Source organism: Gorilla gorilla, chromosome 2 (assembly GCF_029281585.2).
Source record: "Gorilla gorilla gorilla isolate KB3781 chromosome 2, NHGRI_mGorGor1-v2.1_pri, whole genome shotgun sequence".
NCBI classification, from domain to species: Eukaryota; Metazoa; Chordata; class Mammalia; order Primates; family Hominidae; genus Gorilla; species Gorilla gorilla.
Genome location: NC_086017.1, coordinates 7,753,624 through 7,774,732, shown reverse-complemented (window position 1 = coordinate 7,774,732; position 21,109 = coordinate 7,753,624).

The window sequence follows — 21,109 nt, the reverse complement described above, 5'->3', positions numbered from 1 at the left end:
TCCATGTTTATAGAGTTGGCGGTGTAGATATTTCCATGTTTATATAGTTGGCAGTGGAGATATTTCCATGTTCATACAGATGGCGGTGAAGATATTTCCATGTTTATACACATAACTGTGTAGATATTTCCAAGTTTTAAGAGATAGCGGTGTAGATATTTCCATGTGTATACAGTTAGCAGTGTAGATATTTACTTGTGTATACAGATAATGGTGTAGATATTTACACGTTCCTACAGATGGCTGTGTAGGTATTTCCATGTTTATACAGATAGCGGTGTAGATATTCCGATGATTACGGAGATAGCGGTGTAGTTATTTCCATGTTCCTACAGTTGGTGGGGTAGATATTTCCATGTTTACACAGATAGCGGTGTAGATATTTCCAAGTTTATGCTGATAGCGGTGTAGATATTTCCACTTTTATGCAGATAGCAGTGTAGATATTTCCATGTTTAAACAGAAATCGGTGTAGATATTTCCATGTTTACACAGATAGCGGTGTAGATATTTCCATGTTTATACAGATAGCGGTGTAGATATTTCAATGTTAATAGAGTTGGCTGTGTAGATATTTTCATGTTCTAACAGATGGCGGTGTAGATATTTCCATGTTTATACAGATGGCAGTGTAGATATTTCCATGTTCATACAGATGACGGTGAAGATATTTCCATGTTTATGCACATAACGGTGAAGATATTTCCAAGTTTTAAGAGATGGCGGTGTAGATATTTCCATGTTTACACAGATAGCGGTGTAGATAGTTCCATGTTTATACAGATAGCGGTGTAGATATTTCCATGTGTATACAGATAACTGTGTAGATATTTACATGCTCCTACAGATGGCTGTGTAGATATTTCCATGTTTATACAGATAGCGGTGTAGATATTTACGTCTTTATACACATAATGGTGTAGATCTTTCCATGTTTTCAGAGATAGCGGTGTAGATCTTTCCATGTTTACACAGATAGCGGTGTAGATATTTCCATGTTAATACAGATAGCAGTGTAGATATTTCCATGTTTATAGAGATAGTGGTGTAGATACTTACATGTTCCTACAGATGGCTGTGTAGATATTTCCATGTTTACAGAGATAGCGTTGTAGATATTTCCATGTTTACACAGATATCGGTGTAGATATTTCCATGTTTACACAGATAGCGGTGTAGATATTTGCATGTATATATAGATAGCGGTGTAGATATTTCCATGTTTATATAGTTGGCAGTGGAGATATTTCCATGTTCATGCAGAAGGCGGTAAAGTTATGTCCATCTTTATACTCATAATGGTGTAGATATTTCCAAGTTTTAAGTGATAGCGGTGTAGATATTTCCATGTTTACACAGATAGCATTGTAGATATTTCCATGTTTATACAGATAGCAGTGTAGATAATTCCATGTGTACACAGATAACGTTGTAGACATTTACATATTCCTACAAGTGGCTGTGTAGATATTTCCATGTTTATACAGATAGCAGTGTAGATATTTCCATGTTTACAGAGATAGCGGTGTAGATATTTCCATGTTCCTACAATTGGTGGTGTAGTTATTTCCATGTTTACACAGATAGCGGTGTAGACATTTCCATGTTTACACAGATAGCGGTGTAGATATTTCCATGTTTACACAGATAGCGTTGTAGATGTTTCCATGTTTATACAGATAGTGGTGTAGATATTTCCATGTTTATAGAGTTGGCGGTGTAGATATTTCCATGTTTATATAGTTGGCAGCGGAGATATTTCCATGTTCATACAGATGGCGGAGAAGATATTTCCATGTTTATACACATAACTGTGTAGATATTTCCAAGTTTTAAGAGATAGCGGTGTAGATATTTCCATGTGTATACAGATAGCAGTGTAGATATTTACATGTGTATACAGATAATGGTGTAGATATTTACATGTTCCTACAGATGGCTGTGTAGGTATTTCCATGTTTATACAGATAGCGGTGTAGATATTCCGATGATTACGGAGATAGCGGTGTAGGTATTTCCATGTTCCTACAGTTGGTGGGGTAGATATTTCCATGTTTACACAGATAGCGGTGTAGATATTTCCAAGTTTATGCTGATAGCGGTGTAGATATTTCACCTTTTATGCAGATAGCAGTGTAGATATTTCCATGTTTAAACAGAAAGCAGTGTAGATATTTCCATGTTCCTACACTAGGCGCTGTAGATATTTCCATGTTTATAGAGATGGCGGTTTGGGAATTTCCATGTTCATACAGATGGCGGTGTAGATATTTCCATGTTTGTACAGGTAGCGGTGTGGATATTTCCATGTTTATACAGATAGCGGTGTGGATATTTCCATGTTTATACAGATAGCGGTGTAGATATTTCCAGGTTTATACAAATAGCAGTGTAGATATCTCGATCTTAATACAGATGGCGGTGTAGATATTTATATGTTCATACAGATGGCGATGCAGATATTTCCATGTTCATACAGATGACGGTGTAGCTATTTCCATGTTCATACAGATAGCGGTGTAGCTATTTCCATGTTCATGCAGATAGCGGTGTAGAAATTTCCAAGTTCATCCAAATGGTTGTGTAGATATATCCATGTTCATACAGATGGCGGTGAAGATATTTCCATGTTCATACAGATAGCGGTGTAGATATTTCCATGTTCATACAGATAGTGGTGTAGATATTTCCATGTTCATACAGACAGCAGTGTAGCTATTTCCATATTCATACAGATAGCGGTGTAGATATTTCCATGTTCATCCAGATGGCTGGGTAGATATATCCATGTTCATACAGATGGCGGTGAAGATGTTTCCATGTTCATTCGGATAGCGGTGTAGATATTTCCATGTTCATACAGATAGTGGTGTAGATATTTCCATGTTCATACAGATAGAGGGGCTGATATTTCCATGTTCATACAGAGAGCGGTGCTGATATTTCCATGTTTATACAGGTAGCGGTGTATATATTTCCATGTTTATACAGATAGCGGTGTAGATATTTCCATGTTTATACAGATAGCGGTGTAGATATTTCCATGTTTATACAGATAGCGGTGTAGATATCTCCATCTTAATACAGATGGCGGTGTAGATATTTATATGTTCATACAGATGGCCGTGCAGATATTTCCGTGTTCATACAGATGGCGGTGTAGATATTTCCATGTTCATACAGATAGCGGTGTAGTTATTTCCATGTGTAAAGAGATAGCTGTGTAGATATTTCCATGTATATGCAGATAGCTGTGTAGATATTTCCATTTTCATGCAGATAGCGGTTTAGATATTTCCATGTTCAAAAAGATAGCGGTGTACATATTTCCATGTTCATACAGATAGCGGTGTAGATATTTCCATGTTTATACAGATAGCGGTGAAGATGTATGCATGTTTACACAGATAGCGGTGTAGATATTTCCATGTTCATACAGATTGCGTTGTAGATATTTCCATGATCATCCAGATGGCTGTGTAGATATATCCATGTTCATACAGATAGCGGTGTAGATATTTCCATGTTCATACAGATAGTGCTGTAGATATTTCCATGTTCATGCGGATAGCGGTGTAGCTATTTCCATGTTCATACAGATAGCGGTGTAGATATTTCCATGTTCAAACAGATAGCGGTGTAGATATTTCCATGTTCATACAGATAGTGGTGCTTATATTTCCATGTTTATACAGGTAGCGGTGTAGATATTTCCATGTTCATACAGATGGCGGTGAAGATATTTCCATGTTCATACAGATAGCGGTGTAGATATTTCCATGTTCATACAGATAGTGATGTAGATATTTCCATGTTCATACAGATAGTGGTGTAGCTATTTTCGTGTTCATACAGATAGCGGTGTACATATTTCCATGTTCATACAGATAGTGGTGTAGATATTTCCATGTTCATACAGATAGAGCGGCTGATATTTCCATGTTCATACAGATAGCGGTGCTGATATTTCCATGTTTATACAGGTAGCGGTGTAGATATTTCCATGTTTATACAGATAGCGGTGTAGATATTTCCATGTTTATACAGATAGCGGTGTAGATATCTCCATCTTAATACAGTTGGCAGTGTAGATATTTATATGTTCATACAGATGGCCGTGCAGATATTTCCATGTTCATACAGATGGCGGTGTAGATATTTCCATGTTCATACAGATAGCGGTGTATTTATTTCCATGTGCAAAGAGATAGCTGTGTAGATATTTCCATGTATATGCAGATATCTGTGTAGATATTTCCATTTTCATGCAGATAGCCGTTTAGATATTTCCATGTTCAAACAGATAGCGGTGTAGATATTTCCATGTTCATACAGATAGTGGTGTAGATATTTCCATGTTCATCCAGATGGCTGTGTAGATATATCCATGTTCATACAGATGGCGGTGATGATATTTCCATGCTCATTCAGATAGCGGTGGGGATATTTCCATGTTCATACAGATAGTGGTGTAGATATTTCCATGTTCATACAGATGGAGGGGCTGATAGATCCATGTTCATACAGATAGCGGTGCAGATATTTCCATGTTTATACAGGTTGCGGTGCAGATATTTCCATGTTCATACAGATAGCGGTGTAGATATTTCCATGTTTATACAGATAGCGGTGTAGATATCTCCATCTTAATATAGATGGCAGTGTAGATATTTATATGTTCATTCAGATGGCCGTGCAGATATTTCCATGTTCATACAGATGGCGGTGTAGATATTTCCATGATCATACAGATAGCGGTGTAGTTATTTCCATGTGCAAAGAGATAGCTGTGTAGATATTTCCATGTATATGCAGATAGCTGTGTAGATATTTCCATTTTCATGCAGATAGCGGTTTAGATATTTCCATGTTCAAACAGATAGCGGTGTAGATATTTCCATGTTCATACAGATAGCGGTGTAGATATTTCCATGTTAATACAGATAGCAGTGAAGATGTATGCATGTTTACACAGATAGCGGTGTAGATATTTCCATGTTCATACAGATAGCGGTGTAGATATTTCCATGTTCATCCAGATGGCTGTGTAGATATATCCATCTTCACACAGATAGCGGTGTATATATTTCCATGTTCATACAGATAGTGGTGTAGATATTTCCATATTCATACAGATAGCGGTGTAGCTATTTCCATGTTCATACAGATAGCGGTGCTGATATTTCCATGTTTATACAGGTAGCGGTGTGGATATTTCCATGTTTATACAGATAGCGGTGTGGATATTTCCATGCTTATACAGATAGCGGTGTAGATATTTCCAGGTTTATAAAGATAGCGGTGTAGATACCTCCATCTTAATACGGATGGCGGTGTAGATATTTATATGTTCGTACAGATGGCGGTGCAGATATTTCCATGTTCATCCAGATGGCGGTGTAGCTATTTCCATGTTCATACAGATAGCGGTGTAGCTATTTCCATGTTCATGCAGATAGCGGTGTAGATATTTCCATGTTCATCCATATGGCTGTGTAGATATATCCATGTTCATACAGATGGCGGTGAAGTTATTTCCATGTTCATACAGATAGCGGTGTGTATATTTCCAAGTTCATACAGATAGTGGTGTAGATATTTCCATGTTCATACAGATAGCGGCGTAGCTATTTCCATGTTCATACAGATAGCGGTGTAGATATTTCCATGTTCATCCAGATGGCTGTGTAGATATATCCATGTTCATACAGATGGCGGTGAAGATATTTCCATGCTCATACAGATAGCGGTGTAGATATTTCCATGTTCATACAGATAGCGGTGTAGATATTTCCATGTTCATACAGATAGTGATGTAGATATTTCCATGTTCATACAGATAGCGATGTAGCTATTTCCATGTTCATACAGATAGCGTTGCAGATATTTCCATGTTTATCCAGGTAGCGGTGTAGATATTTCCATGTTTATACAGATATCGGTGTAGGTATTTCCATGTTTATACAGATAGCGGTGTAGATATCTCCATCTTAATACAGACGGCAGGGTAGATATTTATATGTTCATACAGATGGCCGTGCTGATATTTCCATGTTCATACAGATGGCGGTGTAGATATTTCCATGTTCATACAGATAGCGGTGTAGTTATTTCCATGTGCAAAGAGATAGCTGTGTAGATATTTCCATGTATATGCAGATAGCTGTGTAGATATTTCCATTTTCATGCAGATAGCGGTTTAGATATTTCCATGTTCAAACAGATAGCGGTGTAGATATTTCCATGTTCATACAGATAGCGGTGTAGATATTTCCATGTTCATCCACATGGCTGTGTAGATATATCCATGTTCATACAGATAGCGGTGTAGATATTTCCATGTTCATACAGATAGTGGTGAAGATATTTCCATGTTCATACAGATAGCGGTGTAGATATTTCCATGTTCATACAGATAGAGGGGCTGATATTTCCATGTTCATACAGATAGCGGTGCTGATATTTCCATGTTTATACAGGTAGCGGTGTAGATATTTCCATGTTTATACAGGTAGCGGTGTAGATATTTCCATGTTTATACAGATAGCGGTGTAGATATTTCCATGTTTATACAGATAGCGGTGTAGATATTTCCAAGTTTAAACAGATAGCCGTGTAGATATTTCCATGTTCATACAGATAGCGGTGTAGATATGTCAATCTTAATATAGATGCCGGTGTAGATATTTATATGTTCATACAGATGGCGGTGCAGATATTTCCATGTTCAGATGGTTGTGTAGATATTTGCATGTTTATAGAGATAGCGCTGTAGTTATTTCCATGTGTAAAGAGATAGCTTTGTAGATATTTCCATGTATATGCAGATCGCTGTGCAGATATTTCCATTTTCATGCAGATAGCGGTGTAGATATTTCCATGTTCAAACAGATAGCGGTGTAGATATTTCCATGTTCATGCAGATAGCAGTGTAGATATTTCCATGTTTATACAGATGGCGGTGAAGATGTATGCATGTTTACACAGATAGCAGTGTAGATATTTCCATGTTCATACAGATAGCGGTGTAGATATTTCCATGTTCATCCAGATGGCTGTGTAGATATATCCATGTTCATACAGATGGCGGTGAAGATATTTCCATGTTCATACAGATAGCGGTGTAGTTATTTCCAGGTGTAAAGAGATAGATGTGTAGATATTTCCAGGTATATGCAGATAGCTCTGTATATATTTCCATTTTCATGCAGATAGCGGTTTAGATATTTCCATGTTCAAACAGATAGCGGTGAAGATATTTCCATGTTCATAGAGATAGCGGTGTAGATATTTCCATGTTCATACAGATAGAGGGGCTGATATTTCCATGTTCTTACAGATAGCTTTGTTGGTATTTCCATGTTTACACTGGTAGCGGTGTAGATATTTCCATGTTTATACAGATAGCAGTGTAGATATTTCCACGTTTATACAGATAGTGGTGTAGATATTTCCATGTTTTTACAGATAGCGGTGTTGATATCTCCATCTTAATACAGACGGCGGTGTAGATATTTATATGTTCATACAGATGGCGGTGCAGATATTTCCATGTTCATACAGGTAGAGGTGTAGATATTTCCATCTTCATACATATAGCGGTGTAGCTATTTCCATGTTCATACAGATAGCGGTGTAGATATTTCCATGTTCATAGAGATAGCGGTGTAGATATTTCCATGTTCATACAGATGGCGGTGCTGATATTTAAATGTTTATACTGGTAGCGGTGTAGATATTTCCATGTTTATACGGATAGCGGTGTAGATATTTCCATGTTTATACAGATAGCGGTATAGATATTACCAAGTTTATACAGATAGCGGTGAAGATATCTCCATCTTAATACAGATGGCGGTGTAGATATTTATATGTTCATACAGATGGCGGTGCAGGTATTTCCATGTTCATACAGATGGCAGTGTAGATATTTCCATGTTTAAAGAGATAGCGGTGTAGTTATTTCCATGTGTAAAGAGATAGCTTTGTAGATGTTTCCATGTATATGCAGATAGCTATGTAGATATTTCTATTTTTATGCAGATAGCGGTTTAGATATTTCCATGTTCAAACACATAGCGGTTTAGATATTTCCATGTTCATTCAGATAGCGGTGTACATATTTCCATGTTTATACAGATAGCGGTGAAGATGTTTGCAAGTTTACACAGATAGCGGTGTAGATATTTCCATGTTCATACAGATAGCGGTGTAGATATTTCCATGTTCATACAGATAGCGGTGTAGATATTTCCATGTTCATACAGATAGCGGTGTAGATATTTGTATGTTCATACATATGGCGGTGCAGATATTTCCATGTTCATACAGATGGCGGTGTAGATATTTCCATGTTTATAGATATAGCGGTGTAGTTATTTCCATGTGTAAAGAGATAGCTGTGTAGATATTTCCATGTATATGCAGATACCTTTGTAGATATTTCCATTTTCATGCAGATAGCGGTGTAGATATTTACATGTTCAAACAGATAGCGGTGTAGATATTTCCATGTTCATTCAGATAGCTTTGTAGATATTTCCATGTTCATACAGATAGCGGTGTAGATATTTCCATGTTCATACAGATAGCGGTGTAGGTATTTCCATGTTCATACAGATAGCGGTGCTGATATTTCCATGTTTATACAGGTAGCGGTGTAGATATTTCCATGTTTATACAGATAGCGGTGCAGATATTTCAATGTTCATACAGATAGCGGTGTAGATATTTCCATGTTCATCCAGATGGCTGTGTAGATATATCCATGTTCATACAGATGGCGGTGAAGATATTTCCATGTTCATACAGATAGCGGTGTAGATATTTCCATGTTCATACAGATAGTGGTGTAGATATTTCCATGTTCATACAGATAGCGGTGTAGCTGTTTCCATGTTCATACATATAGCGGTGTAGATATTTCCATGTTCATCCAGATGGATGTGTAGATATATCCATGTTCATACAGATGGCGGTGAAGATATTTCCATGTTCATACAGATAGCGGTGTAGATATTTCCATATTCTTACAGATAGCGGTGTAGATATCTCCAAGTTCATACAGATAGAGGGGCTGATATTGCCATGTTCATGCAGATAGCGGTGCTGATATTTCTATGTTTATACAGGTAGCGGTGTAGATATTTCTATGTTTATACAGATAGCGGTGTAGATATTTCCGTGTTTATACAGACAGTGGTGTAGATATTTCCAGGTTTATACAGATAGCGGTGAAGATAATTCCAAGTTTATACAGATAGCGGTGAAGATATCCCATCTTAATACAGATGGCGGTGTAGATATTTATATGTTCATACAGATGGCAGTGCAGATATTTCCATGTTCATACAGATGGCGGTGTAGATATTTCCATGTTTATAAAGATAGCGGTGTAGTTATTTCCATGTGTAAAGAGATAGCTTTGTAGATATTTCCATGTATATGCAGATAGCTGTGTAGATATTTCTATTTTCATGCAGATAGCGGTTTAGATATTTCCATGTTCAAACAGATAGCGGTGTAAATATTTCCATGTTCATACAGATAGCGGAGTAGGTATTTCCATGTTTATACAGATAGCGGTGAAATGTATGCATGTTTACACAGATAGCGGTGTAGATATTTCCATGTTCATACAGATCACGGCGTAGATATTTCCATGTTCATCCTGATGGCTGTGTAGACACATCCATGTTCATACAGATGGCGGTGAAGATATTTCCATGTTCATACAGATAGCGGTGCAGATATTTCCATGTTCATAGAGATAGCGGTGCAGATATTTCCATGTTCATACAGATGGCTGTGTAGATATATCCATGTTCATACAGATGGCGGTGAAGATATTTCCATGTTCATACAGATAGCGGTGTAGATATTTCCATGTTCGTACAGATAGCGGTGTAGATATTTCCATGTTCATACTGATAGCGGTGCTGATATTTCCATGTTTATACAGATAGCTGTGTAGATATCTCCTTCTTAATACAGATGGCGGTGAAGATATTTATATGTTCATACACATCGCGGTGCATATATTTCCATGTTCATACAGATGGCGGTGTAGATATTTCCATGTTTATGGAGATAGCGGTGTAGTTATTTCCATGTGTAAAGAGATAGCTGTGTAGATATTTCCATGTATATGCAGATAGCTGTGTAGATATTTCCATTTTCATGCAGACAGCGGTGTAGATATTTCCATGTTCAAACAGATAGCGGTGTAGATATTTCCATGTTCATACAGATAGCGGTGTAGATATTTCCCTGTTCATACAGATAGCGGTATAGATATTTCCATGTTCATACTGATAGCGGTGTAGATATTTCCATGTTCATACAGATAGCGGTGTAGATATTTCCATGTTCATACAGATAGAGGGGCTGATATTTCCATGTTCATACAGATAGCGGTGCTGATATTTCCATGTTTATACAGGTAGCGGTGTAGATATTTCCATGTTTATACAGGTAGCGGTGTAGATATTTCCATGTTTATACAGATAGCGGTATAGATATTTCCATGTTTATACAGATAGCGGTGCTGATATTTCCATGTTTATACAGGTAGCGGTGTAGATATTTCCATGTTTATACAGATAGCGGTATAGATATTTCCATGTTTATACAGATAGCGGTGTAGATATCTCCATCTTAATACAGATGGCCGTGTAGTTATTTATATGTTCATACAGATGGCGGTGCAGATATTTCCATGTTCATACAGATGGCGGTGTAGATATTTCCATGTTAATACAGATAGCGGTGTAGTTATTTCCATGTGTAAAGAGATAGCTTTGTAGATATTTCCATGTATATGCAGATAGCTCTGTAGATATTTCCATTTTCATGCAGATAGCGGTGTAGATATTTCCATGTTCAAACAGATAGCGGTGTAGATATTTCCATGTTCATACAGATAGCGGTGTAGATATTTCCATGTTTATACAGATTGCGGTGAAGATGTATGCATATTTACACAGATAGCGGTGTAGATATTTCCATGTTCATACAAATAGCGGTGTAGATATTTCCATGTTCATCCAGATGGCTGTGTAGATATATCCATGTTCATGGAGATAGTGGTGTAGATATTTCCATGTTCATACAGGTAGTGGTGTAGATATTTCCATGTTCATACAGATAGCGGTGTAGCTATTTCCATGTTCATACAGATAGCGTTGTAGATATTTCCACGTTCATAGAGATAGCGGTGTAGATATTTCCATGTTCATACAGATAGCGGTGCTGATATTTAAATGTTTATACAGGTAGCGGTGTAGATATTTCCATGTTTATGCAGATAGCGGTGTAGATATTTCCATGTTTATACAGATAGCGGTGTAGATATTTCCAAGTTTATACAGATAGCGGTGTAGATATCTCCATCTTAATATAGATGGCGGTGTAGATATTTATATGTTCATACAGATGGCGGTGCAGATATTTCCATGTTCATACAGATGCTGGTGTAGATATTTCCATGTTTATAGAGATAGCGCTGTTGTTATTTCCATGTGTAAGGAGATAGCTTTGTAGATATTTCCATGTATATGCAGATAGCTGTGTAGATATTTCCATTTTCATGCAGATAACGGTGTAGATATTTCCATCTTCAAACAGATAGCGATGTAGATATTTCCATGTTCATGCAGATAGCAGTGTAGATATTTCCATGTTTATACAGATAGCGGTGAAGATGTATGCATGTTTACACAGATAGCGGTGTAGATATTTCCATGTTCATACAGATAGCGGTGTAGATATTTCCATGTTCATCCACATGGCTGTGTAGATATATCCATGTTCATACAGCTGGCGGTGAAGATATTTCCATGTTCATACAGATAGCGGTGAAGTTATTTCCATGTGTAAAGAGATAGCTGTGTAGATATTTCCATGTATATGCAGATAGCTGTGTAGATATTTCCATTTTCATGCAGATAGCGGTTTAGATATTTCCATGTTCAAACAGATAGTGGTGTAGATATTTCCATGTTCATAGAGATAGCGGTGTAGATATTTCCATGTTCATACAGATAGAGTGGCTGATATTTCCATGTTCTTACAGATAGCGGTGCTGATATTTCCATGTTTATACAGGTAGCGGTGTAGATATTTACATGTTTATACAGATAGCAATGTAGATATTTCCATGTTTATACAGATAGCGGTGTAGATATTTCCATGTTTATACAGATAGCGGTGTAGATATATCCAAGTTTATACAGATAGCGGTGAAGATATCTCCATCTTAATACTGATGGCGGTGTAGATATTTATATGTTCATACAGATGTCGGTGCAGATATTTCCATGTTCATACAGATGGCGGTGTAGATATTTCCATGTTTATAGAGATAGCAGTGTAGTTATTTCCATGTGTAAAAAGATATCTTTGTAGATATTTCCATTTATATGCAGATAGCTGTGTAGATATTTCTATTTTTATGCACATAGCGGTTTAGATATTTCCATGTTCAAACAGACAGCGGTGTAGATATTTCCATGTTCATACATATAGCGGTGTAGATATTTCCATGTTTATACAGATAGCGGTGAAGGTGTATGCATGTTTACACAGATAGCGGTGTTGATATTTCCATGTTCTTACAGATCGCGGTGTAGATATTTCCATGTTCATCTAGATGGCTGTGCAGACATATCCGTGTTCATACAGATGGCGGTGAAGATATTTCCATGTTCATAGAGATAGCGGTGTAGATATTTCCATGTTCAAACAGATAGCGGTGTAGATTTTCCATGTTCATACAGATAGCGGTGTAGATATTTCCATGTTTATACAGATAGCGGTGTAGATATTTCCATGTTCATACAGATAACGGTGTAGATATTTCCATGTTCATACAGATAGCGGTGCTGATATTTCCATGTTTATACAGGTAGCGGTGTAGATATTTCCATTTTTATACAGATAGCGGTGTAGATATTTCCATGTTTTTACAGATAGCGGTGTAGATATCCCCATCTTAATACAGATGGCCGTGTAGTTATTATATGTTCATACAGATGGCGGTGCAGATATTTCCATGTTCATACAGATGGCGGTGTAGATATTTCCATGTTCATACAGATAGCGGTGTAGTTATTTCCATGCGTAAAGAGATAGCTGTGTAGATATTTCCATGTATATGCAGATAGCTCTGTAGATATTTCCATTTTCATGCAGATAGCGGTGTAGATATTTCCATGTTCAAACAGATAGCGGTGTAGATATTTGCACGTTCGTACAGATAGTGGTGTAGATACTTCCATGTTTATACAGATGGCTGTGTAGACATATCCATGTTCATACAGATGGCGGTGAAGATATTTCCATGTTCATAGAGATAGCGGTGTAGATATTTCCATGTTGAAACAGATAGCGGTGTAGATATTTCCATGTTCATACAGATAGCGGTGTAAATATTTCCATGTTCATACAGATAGCGGTGTAGATATTTCCATCTTCATACAGATAGCGGTGTAGATATTTCCATGTTCATACAGATAGCGGTGCTGATATTTCCATGTTTATACAGGTAGTGGTGTAGATATTTCCATGTTTATACAGATAGCGGTGTACATATTTCCATGTTTATACAGGTAGCTGTGTAGATATTTCCATGTTTATACAGATAGCAGTGTAGAAAGCTCCATCTTAATACAGATGGCGGTGTAGTTATTTGTATGTTCATACAGATGGCGGTGCAGATATTTCCATTTTCATACAGATGGCGGTGTAGATATTTCCATGTTCATACAGATAGCGGTGTAGTTATTTCCATGTGTAAAGAAACAGCTTTGTAGATATTTCCATGTAGATGCAGATAGCTGTGTAGATATTTCTATTTTTATGCAGATAGCGGTTTAGATATATCCATGTTCAAACAGATATCGGTGTAGATATTTCCATGTTCATACAGATAGCGGTTTAGATATTTCCATGTTTATACAGATAGCGGTGATGATGTGTGCAAGTTTACACAGATAGCGGTGTAGATATTTCCATGTTAATACAGATCGCGGTGTAGATATTTCCATGTTAATCTTGATGGCTGTGTAGATATACCCATGTTCATTCAGATGGTGGTGAAGATATTTCCATGTTCATACAGATCGCGGTGTAGATATTTCCATGTTCATCTTGATGGCTGTGTAGATATTTCCATGTATATGCAGATAGCTGTGCAGATATTTCCATTTTCATGCAGATAGCGGTTTAGATATTTCCATGTTCAAACAGATAGCGGTGTAGATATTTCCATGTTCATAGAGATAGTGGTGTAGATATTTCCATGTTCATACAGATAGAGGGGCTGATAATTCCATGTTCATACAGATAGCGGTGCTGATATTTCCATGTTGGCTGTGTAGATATTTTCATGTTCAAACAGATGGCGTTGTAGATATTTCCATGTTTATACAGATGGCAGTGTAGATATTTCCATGTTCATACTGATGACGGTGAAGATATTTCCATGTTTATGCACATAACGGTGAAGATATTTCCAATTTTTAAGAGATGGCGGTGTAGATATTTCCATGTTTACACAGATAGCGGTGTAGATAGTTCCACGTTTATACAGATAGCGGTGTAGATATTTCCATGTGTATACAGATAACTGTGTAGATATTTACATGCTCCTACAGATGGCTGTGTAGATATTTCCATGTTTATACAGATAGCGGTGTAGATATTTACGTCTTTATACACATATTGGTGTAGATCTTTCCATGTTATCAGAGATAGCGGTGTAGATCTTTCCATGTTCAAACAGATAGCGGTGTAGATATTTCCATGTTTACACAGATTGCGGTGTAGATATTTCCATGTTTATACAGATAGCGGTGTAGATATTTCCATGTTTATACAGATAGCGGTGTCGATATCTCCATCTTAATACAGATGGCAGTGTAGATATTTATATGTTAATACAGAGGGCCGTGCAGATATCTCCATGTTCATACAGATGGCGGTGTAGATATTTCCATGTTCATACAGATAGCGGTGTAGTTATTTCCATGCGTAAAGAGATAGCTGTGTAGATATTTCCATGTATATGCAGATAGCTCTGTAGATATTTCCATTTTCATGCAGATAGCGGTGTAGATATTTCCATGTTCAAACAAAAAGCGGTGTAGATATTTGCACGTTCGTACAGATAGTGGTGTAGATACTTCCATGTTTATACAGATGGCTGTGTAGAAATATCCATGTTCATACAGATGGCGGTGAAGATATTTCCATGTTCATAGAGATAGCGGTGTAGATATTTCCATGTTGAAACAGATAGCGGTGTAGATATTTCCATGTTCATACAGATAGCGGTGTAAATATTTCCATGTTCATACAGATAGCGGTGTAGATATTTCCATCTTCATACAGAGAGCGGTGTAGATATTTCCATGTTCATACAGATAGCGGTGCTGATATTTCCATGTTTATACAGGTAGCGGTGTAGATATTTCCATGTTTATACAGATAGCAGTGTAGAAAGCTCCATCTTAATACAGATGGCGGTGTAGTTATTTATATGTTCATACAGATGGCGGTGCAGATATTTCCATGTTCATACAGATGGCGGTGTAGATATTTCCATGTTCATACAGATAGCGGTGTAGTTATTTCCATGTGTAAAGAGACAGCTTTGTAGATATTTCCATGTAGATGCTGATAGCTGTGTAGATATTCCTATTTTTATGCAGATAGCGGTTTAGATATATCCATGTTCAAACAGATAGCGGTGTAGATATTTCCATGTTCATACAGATAGCGGTTTAGATATTTCCATGTTTATACAGATAGCGGTGATGATCTTTGCAAGTTTACACAGATAGCGGTGTAGATAATTCCATGTTAATACAGGTCGCGGTGTAGATATTTCCATGTTCATCTAGATGGCTGTGTAGATATACCCATCTTCATACAGATTGTGGTGAAGATATTTCCATGTTCATAGAGATAGCGGTGTAGATATTTCCATGTTCAAACAGATAGCGGTGTAGATATTTCCATGTACATACAGATAGCGGTGTAGATATTTCCATGTTCATCCAGATGGCTGTGTAGATATTTCCATGTTCATACAGATGGCGGTGAAGATGCTTCCATGTTCATACGGATAGCGGTGTAGATATTTCCATGTTCATACAGATAGTGGTGTAGATATTTCCATGTTCATACAGATAGAGGGGCTGATATTTCCATGTTCATACAGAGAGCGGTGCTGATATTTCCATGTTTATACAGGTAGCGGTGTAGATATTTCCATGTTTATACAGATAGCGGTGTAGATATTTCCATGTTTATACAGATAGCGGTGTAGATATTTCCATGTTTATACAGATAGCGGTGTAGATATCTCCATCTTAATACAGATGGCGGTGTAGATATTTATATGTTCATAGTGATGGCCGTGCAGATATTTCCGTGTTCATACAGATGGCGTTGTAGATATTTCCATGTTCATACAGATAGCGGTGTAGTTATTTCCATGTGTAAAGAGATAGCTGTGTAGATATTTCCATGTATATGCAGATAGCTGTGTGGATATTTCCATTTTCATGCAGATAGCGGTTTAGATATTTCCATGTTCAAACAGATAGCGGTGTAGATATTTCCATGTTCATACAGATAGCGGTGTAGATATTTCCATGTTTATACAGATAGCGTTGAAGATGTATGCATGTTTACACAGATAGCGGTGTAGATATTTCCATGTTCATACAGATAGTGGTGTAGATATTTCCATGTTCGTTCAGATAGCGGTGTAGGTATTACAATGTTCATACAGATAGCGGTGCTGATATTTCCATGTTTATACAGGTAGCGGTGTGGATATTTCCATGTTTATACAGATAGCGGTGTGGATATTTCCATGTTTATACAGATAGCGGTGTAGATATTTCAATGTTCATACAGATAGCGGTGTAGATATCTCCATCTTAATACGGATGGCGGTGTAGATATTTATATGTTCATACAGATGGCGGTGCAGATATTTCCATGTTCATACAGATGGCGGTGTAGCTATTTCCATGTTCATACAGATAGCGGTGTAGCTATTTCCATGTTCATGCAGATAGCGGTGTAGATATTTCCATGTTCATCCATATGGCTGTGTAGATATATCCATGTTCATACAGATGGCGGTGAAGATAATTCCATGTTCATACTGATAACGGTGTAGATATTTCCATGTTCATACAGATAGTGGTGTAGATATTTCCACGTTCATACAGATAGCGGTGTAGCTATTTCCATGTTCATACAGATAGCGGTGTAGATATTTCCATGTTCATCCAGATGGTTGTGTAGATATATCCATGTTCATACAGATGGCGGTGAAGATATTTCCATGCTCATACAGATAGCGGTGTAGATATTTCCATGTTCATACAGATAGTGGTGTAGATATTTCCATGTTCATACAGAGAGGGGCTGATATTTCCATGTTCATACAGATAGCGGTGCAGATATTTCCATGTTTATACAGGTAGCGGTGATGATGTATGCAAGTTTACACAGATAGCGGTGTAGATAATTCCATGTTAATACAGATCACGGTGTAGATATTTCCATGTTCATCTAGATGGCTGTGTAGATATACCCATGTTCATACAGATGGTGGTGAAGATATTTCCATGTTCATAGAGATAGCGGTGTAGATATTTCCATGTTCAAACAGATAGCGGTGTAGCTATTTCCATGTTCATACAGATAGCGGTGTAGATATTTCCATGTTTATCCAGATGGCTGTGTAGATATTTCCATGTTCATACAGATGGCGGTGAAGATATTTCCATGTTCATACAGATAGCTCTGTAGTTATTTCCATGTGTAAAGAGATAGTTGTGTAGATATTTCCATGTATATGCAGATAGCTGTGCAGATATTTCCATTTCCATGCAGATAGCGGTTTAGATATTTCCATGTTCAAACAGATAGCGGTGTAGATATTTCCATGTTCATAGAGATAGTGGTGTAGATATTTCCATGTTCATACAGATAGAGGGGCTGATAATTCCATGTTCATACAGATAGCGGTGCTGATATATCCATGTTTATACATGTAGCGGTGTAGATATTTTCAAGTTTATACAGATAGCAGTGTAGATATTTCCATGTTTATACAGATAGCGGTGTAGATATTTCCATGTTTATACAGATAGCGGTGTAGATATCTCCATCTTAATACAGATGGCGGTGTAGATATTTATATGTTCATAGAGATGGTGGTGCAGATAATTCCATGTTCATTCAGATGGCGGTGTAGATATTTCCATGTCCATACAGATAGCGGTGTAGTTATTTCCATGTGTAAAGAGATAGCTGTGTAAATATTTCCATGTATATGCAGATAGCTGTGTAGATATTTCCATTTTCATGCTGATAGCGGTTTAGATATTTCCATGTTTGTACAGATAGCGGTGTAGATATTTCCATGTTTACACAGATAGTTTTGTAGATATTTCCATGTTTACACAGATAGCGGTGTAGATATTTACATGTTTATACAGATAGCGGTGTAGATATTTCCATGTCTATACAGATAGCAGTGTGGATATTTCCATGTTTATACAGATAGCGGTGTAGATATTTCCATGGTTATAGAGATAGCGGTGTAGATATTTCCATGTTTATACAGATAGCGGTGTAGATATTTCCATGTTTATACAGGTCACGATGTAGATATTTCCATGTTCATACAGATGGCGGTGAAGATATTTCCATGTTTATAGAGATAGCCCTGTAGATACTTCCATGTTTACACAGATAGCGGTGTAGATATTTCCATGTTTACACAGATAGCAGTGTAGATATTTCCATGTTTATACAGATAGCGGTGTAGATATTTCAATGTTAATAGAGTTGGCTGTGTAGATATTTTCATGTTCAAACAGACGGCTGTGTAGATATTTCCACGTTTATACAGATGGCAGAGTAGATATTTCCATGTTCATACAGATGACGGTGAAGATATTTCCATGTTTATGCACATAACGGTGAAGATATTTCCAAGTTTTAAGAGATGGCGGTGTAGATATTTCCATGTTTACACAGATAGCGGTGTAGATAGTTCCGTGTTTATACAGATAGCGGTGTAGATATTTCCATGTGTATACAGATAACTGTGTAGATATTTACATGCTCCTACAGATGGCTGTGTAGATATTTCCATGTTTATACAGATAGCGGTGTAGATATTTACGTCTTTATACACATAATGGTGTAGATCTTTCCATGTTTTCAGAGATAGCGGTGTAGATCTTTCCATGTTTACACAGATAGCGGTGTAGATATTTCCATGTTTATACAGATAGCAGTGTAGATATTTCCATGTTTATAGAGATAGTGGTGTAGATATTTACATGTTCCTACAGATGGCTGTGTAGATATTTCCATGTTTACAGAGATAGCGTTGTAGATATTTCCATGTTTACACAGATATCGGTGTAGATATTTCCATGTTTACACAGATAGCGGTGTAGATATTTGCATGTATATACAGATAGCGGTGTAGATATTTCCATGTTTATATAGTTGGCAGTGGAGATATTTCCATGTTCATGCAGAAGGCGGTAAAGATATGTCCATCTTTATACACATAATGGTGTAGATATTTCCAAGTTTTAAGTGATAGCGGTGTAGATATTTCCCTGTTTACACAGATAGCATTGTAGATATTTCCATGTTTATACAGATAGCAGTGTAGATAATTCCATGTGTACACAGATAACGTTGTAGACATTTACATATTCCTACAAGTGGCTGTGTAGATATTTCCATGTTTATACAGATAGCAGTGTAGATATTTCCATGTTTACAGAGATAGCGGTGTAGATATTTCCATGTTCCTACAATTGGTGGTGTAGTTATTTCCATGTTTACACAGATAGCGGTGTAGACATTTCCATGTTTACACAGATAGCGGTGTAGATATTTCCATGTTTACACAGATAGCGTTGTAGACGTTTCCATGTTTATACAGATAGTGGTGTAGATATTTCCATGTTTATAGAGTTGGCGGTGTAGATATTTCCATGTTTATATAGTTGGCAGCGGAGATATTTCCATGTTCATACAGATGGCGGTGAAGATATTTCCATGTTTATACACATAACTGTGTAGATATTTCCAAGTTTTAAGAGATAGCGGTGTAGATATTTCCATGTGTATACAGATAGCGGTGTAGATATTTACATGTGTATACAGATAATGGTGTAGATATTTACATGTTCCTACAGATGGCTGTGTAGGTATTTCCATGTTTATACAGAAAGCGGTGTAGATATTCCGATGATTACGGAGATAGCGGTGTAGGTATTTCCATGTTCCTACAGTTGGTGGGGTAGATATTTCCATGTTTACACAGATAGCGGTGTAGATATTTCCAAGTTTATGCTGATAGCGGTGTAGATATTTCCACTTTTATGCAGATAGCAGTGTAGATATTTCCATGTTTAAAGAGAAAGCGGTGTAGATATTTCCATGTTCCTACACTAGGCGCTGTAGATATTTCCATGTTTATAGAGTTGGCGGTTTGGGCATTTCCATGTTCATACAGATGGCGGTGTAGATATTTCCATGTTTGTACAGGTAGCGGTGTGGATATTTCCATGTTTATACACATAGCGGTGTGGATATTTCCATGTTATACAGATAGCGGTGTAGATATTTCCAGGTGTATACAAATAGCGGTGTAGATATCTCGATCTTAATACAGATGGCGGTGTAGATATTTATATGTTCATACAGATGGCGATGCAGATATTTCCATGTTCATACAGATGGCGGTGTAGCTATTTCCATGTTCATACAGAAAGCGGTGTAGCTATTTCCATGTTCATGCAGATAGCGGTGTAGATATTTCCATGTTCATCCATATGGTTGTGTAGATATATCCATGTTCATACAGATGGCAGTGAAGATATTTCCATGTTCATAGAGATAGCGGTGTAGATATTTCCATGTTCATACAGATAGTGGTGTAGATATTTCCATGTTCATACAGATAGTGGTGTAGATATTTCCATGTTCATACAGATAGAGGGGCTGATATTTCCATGTTCATACAGAGAGCGGTGCTGATATTTCCATGTTT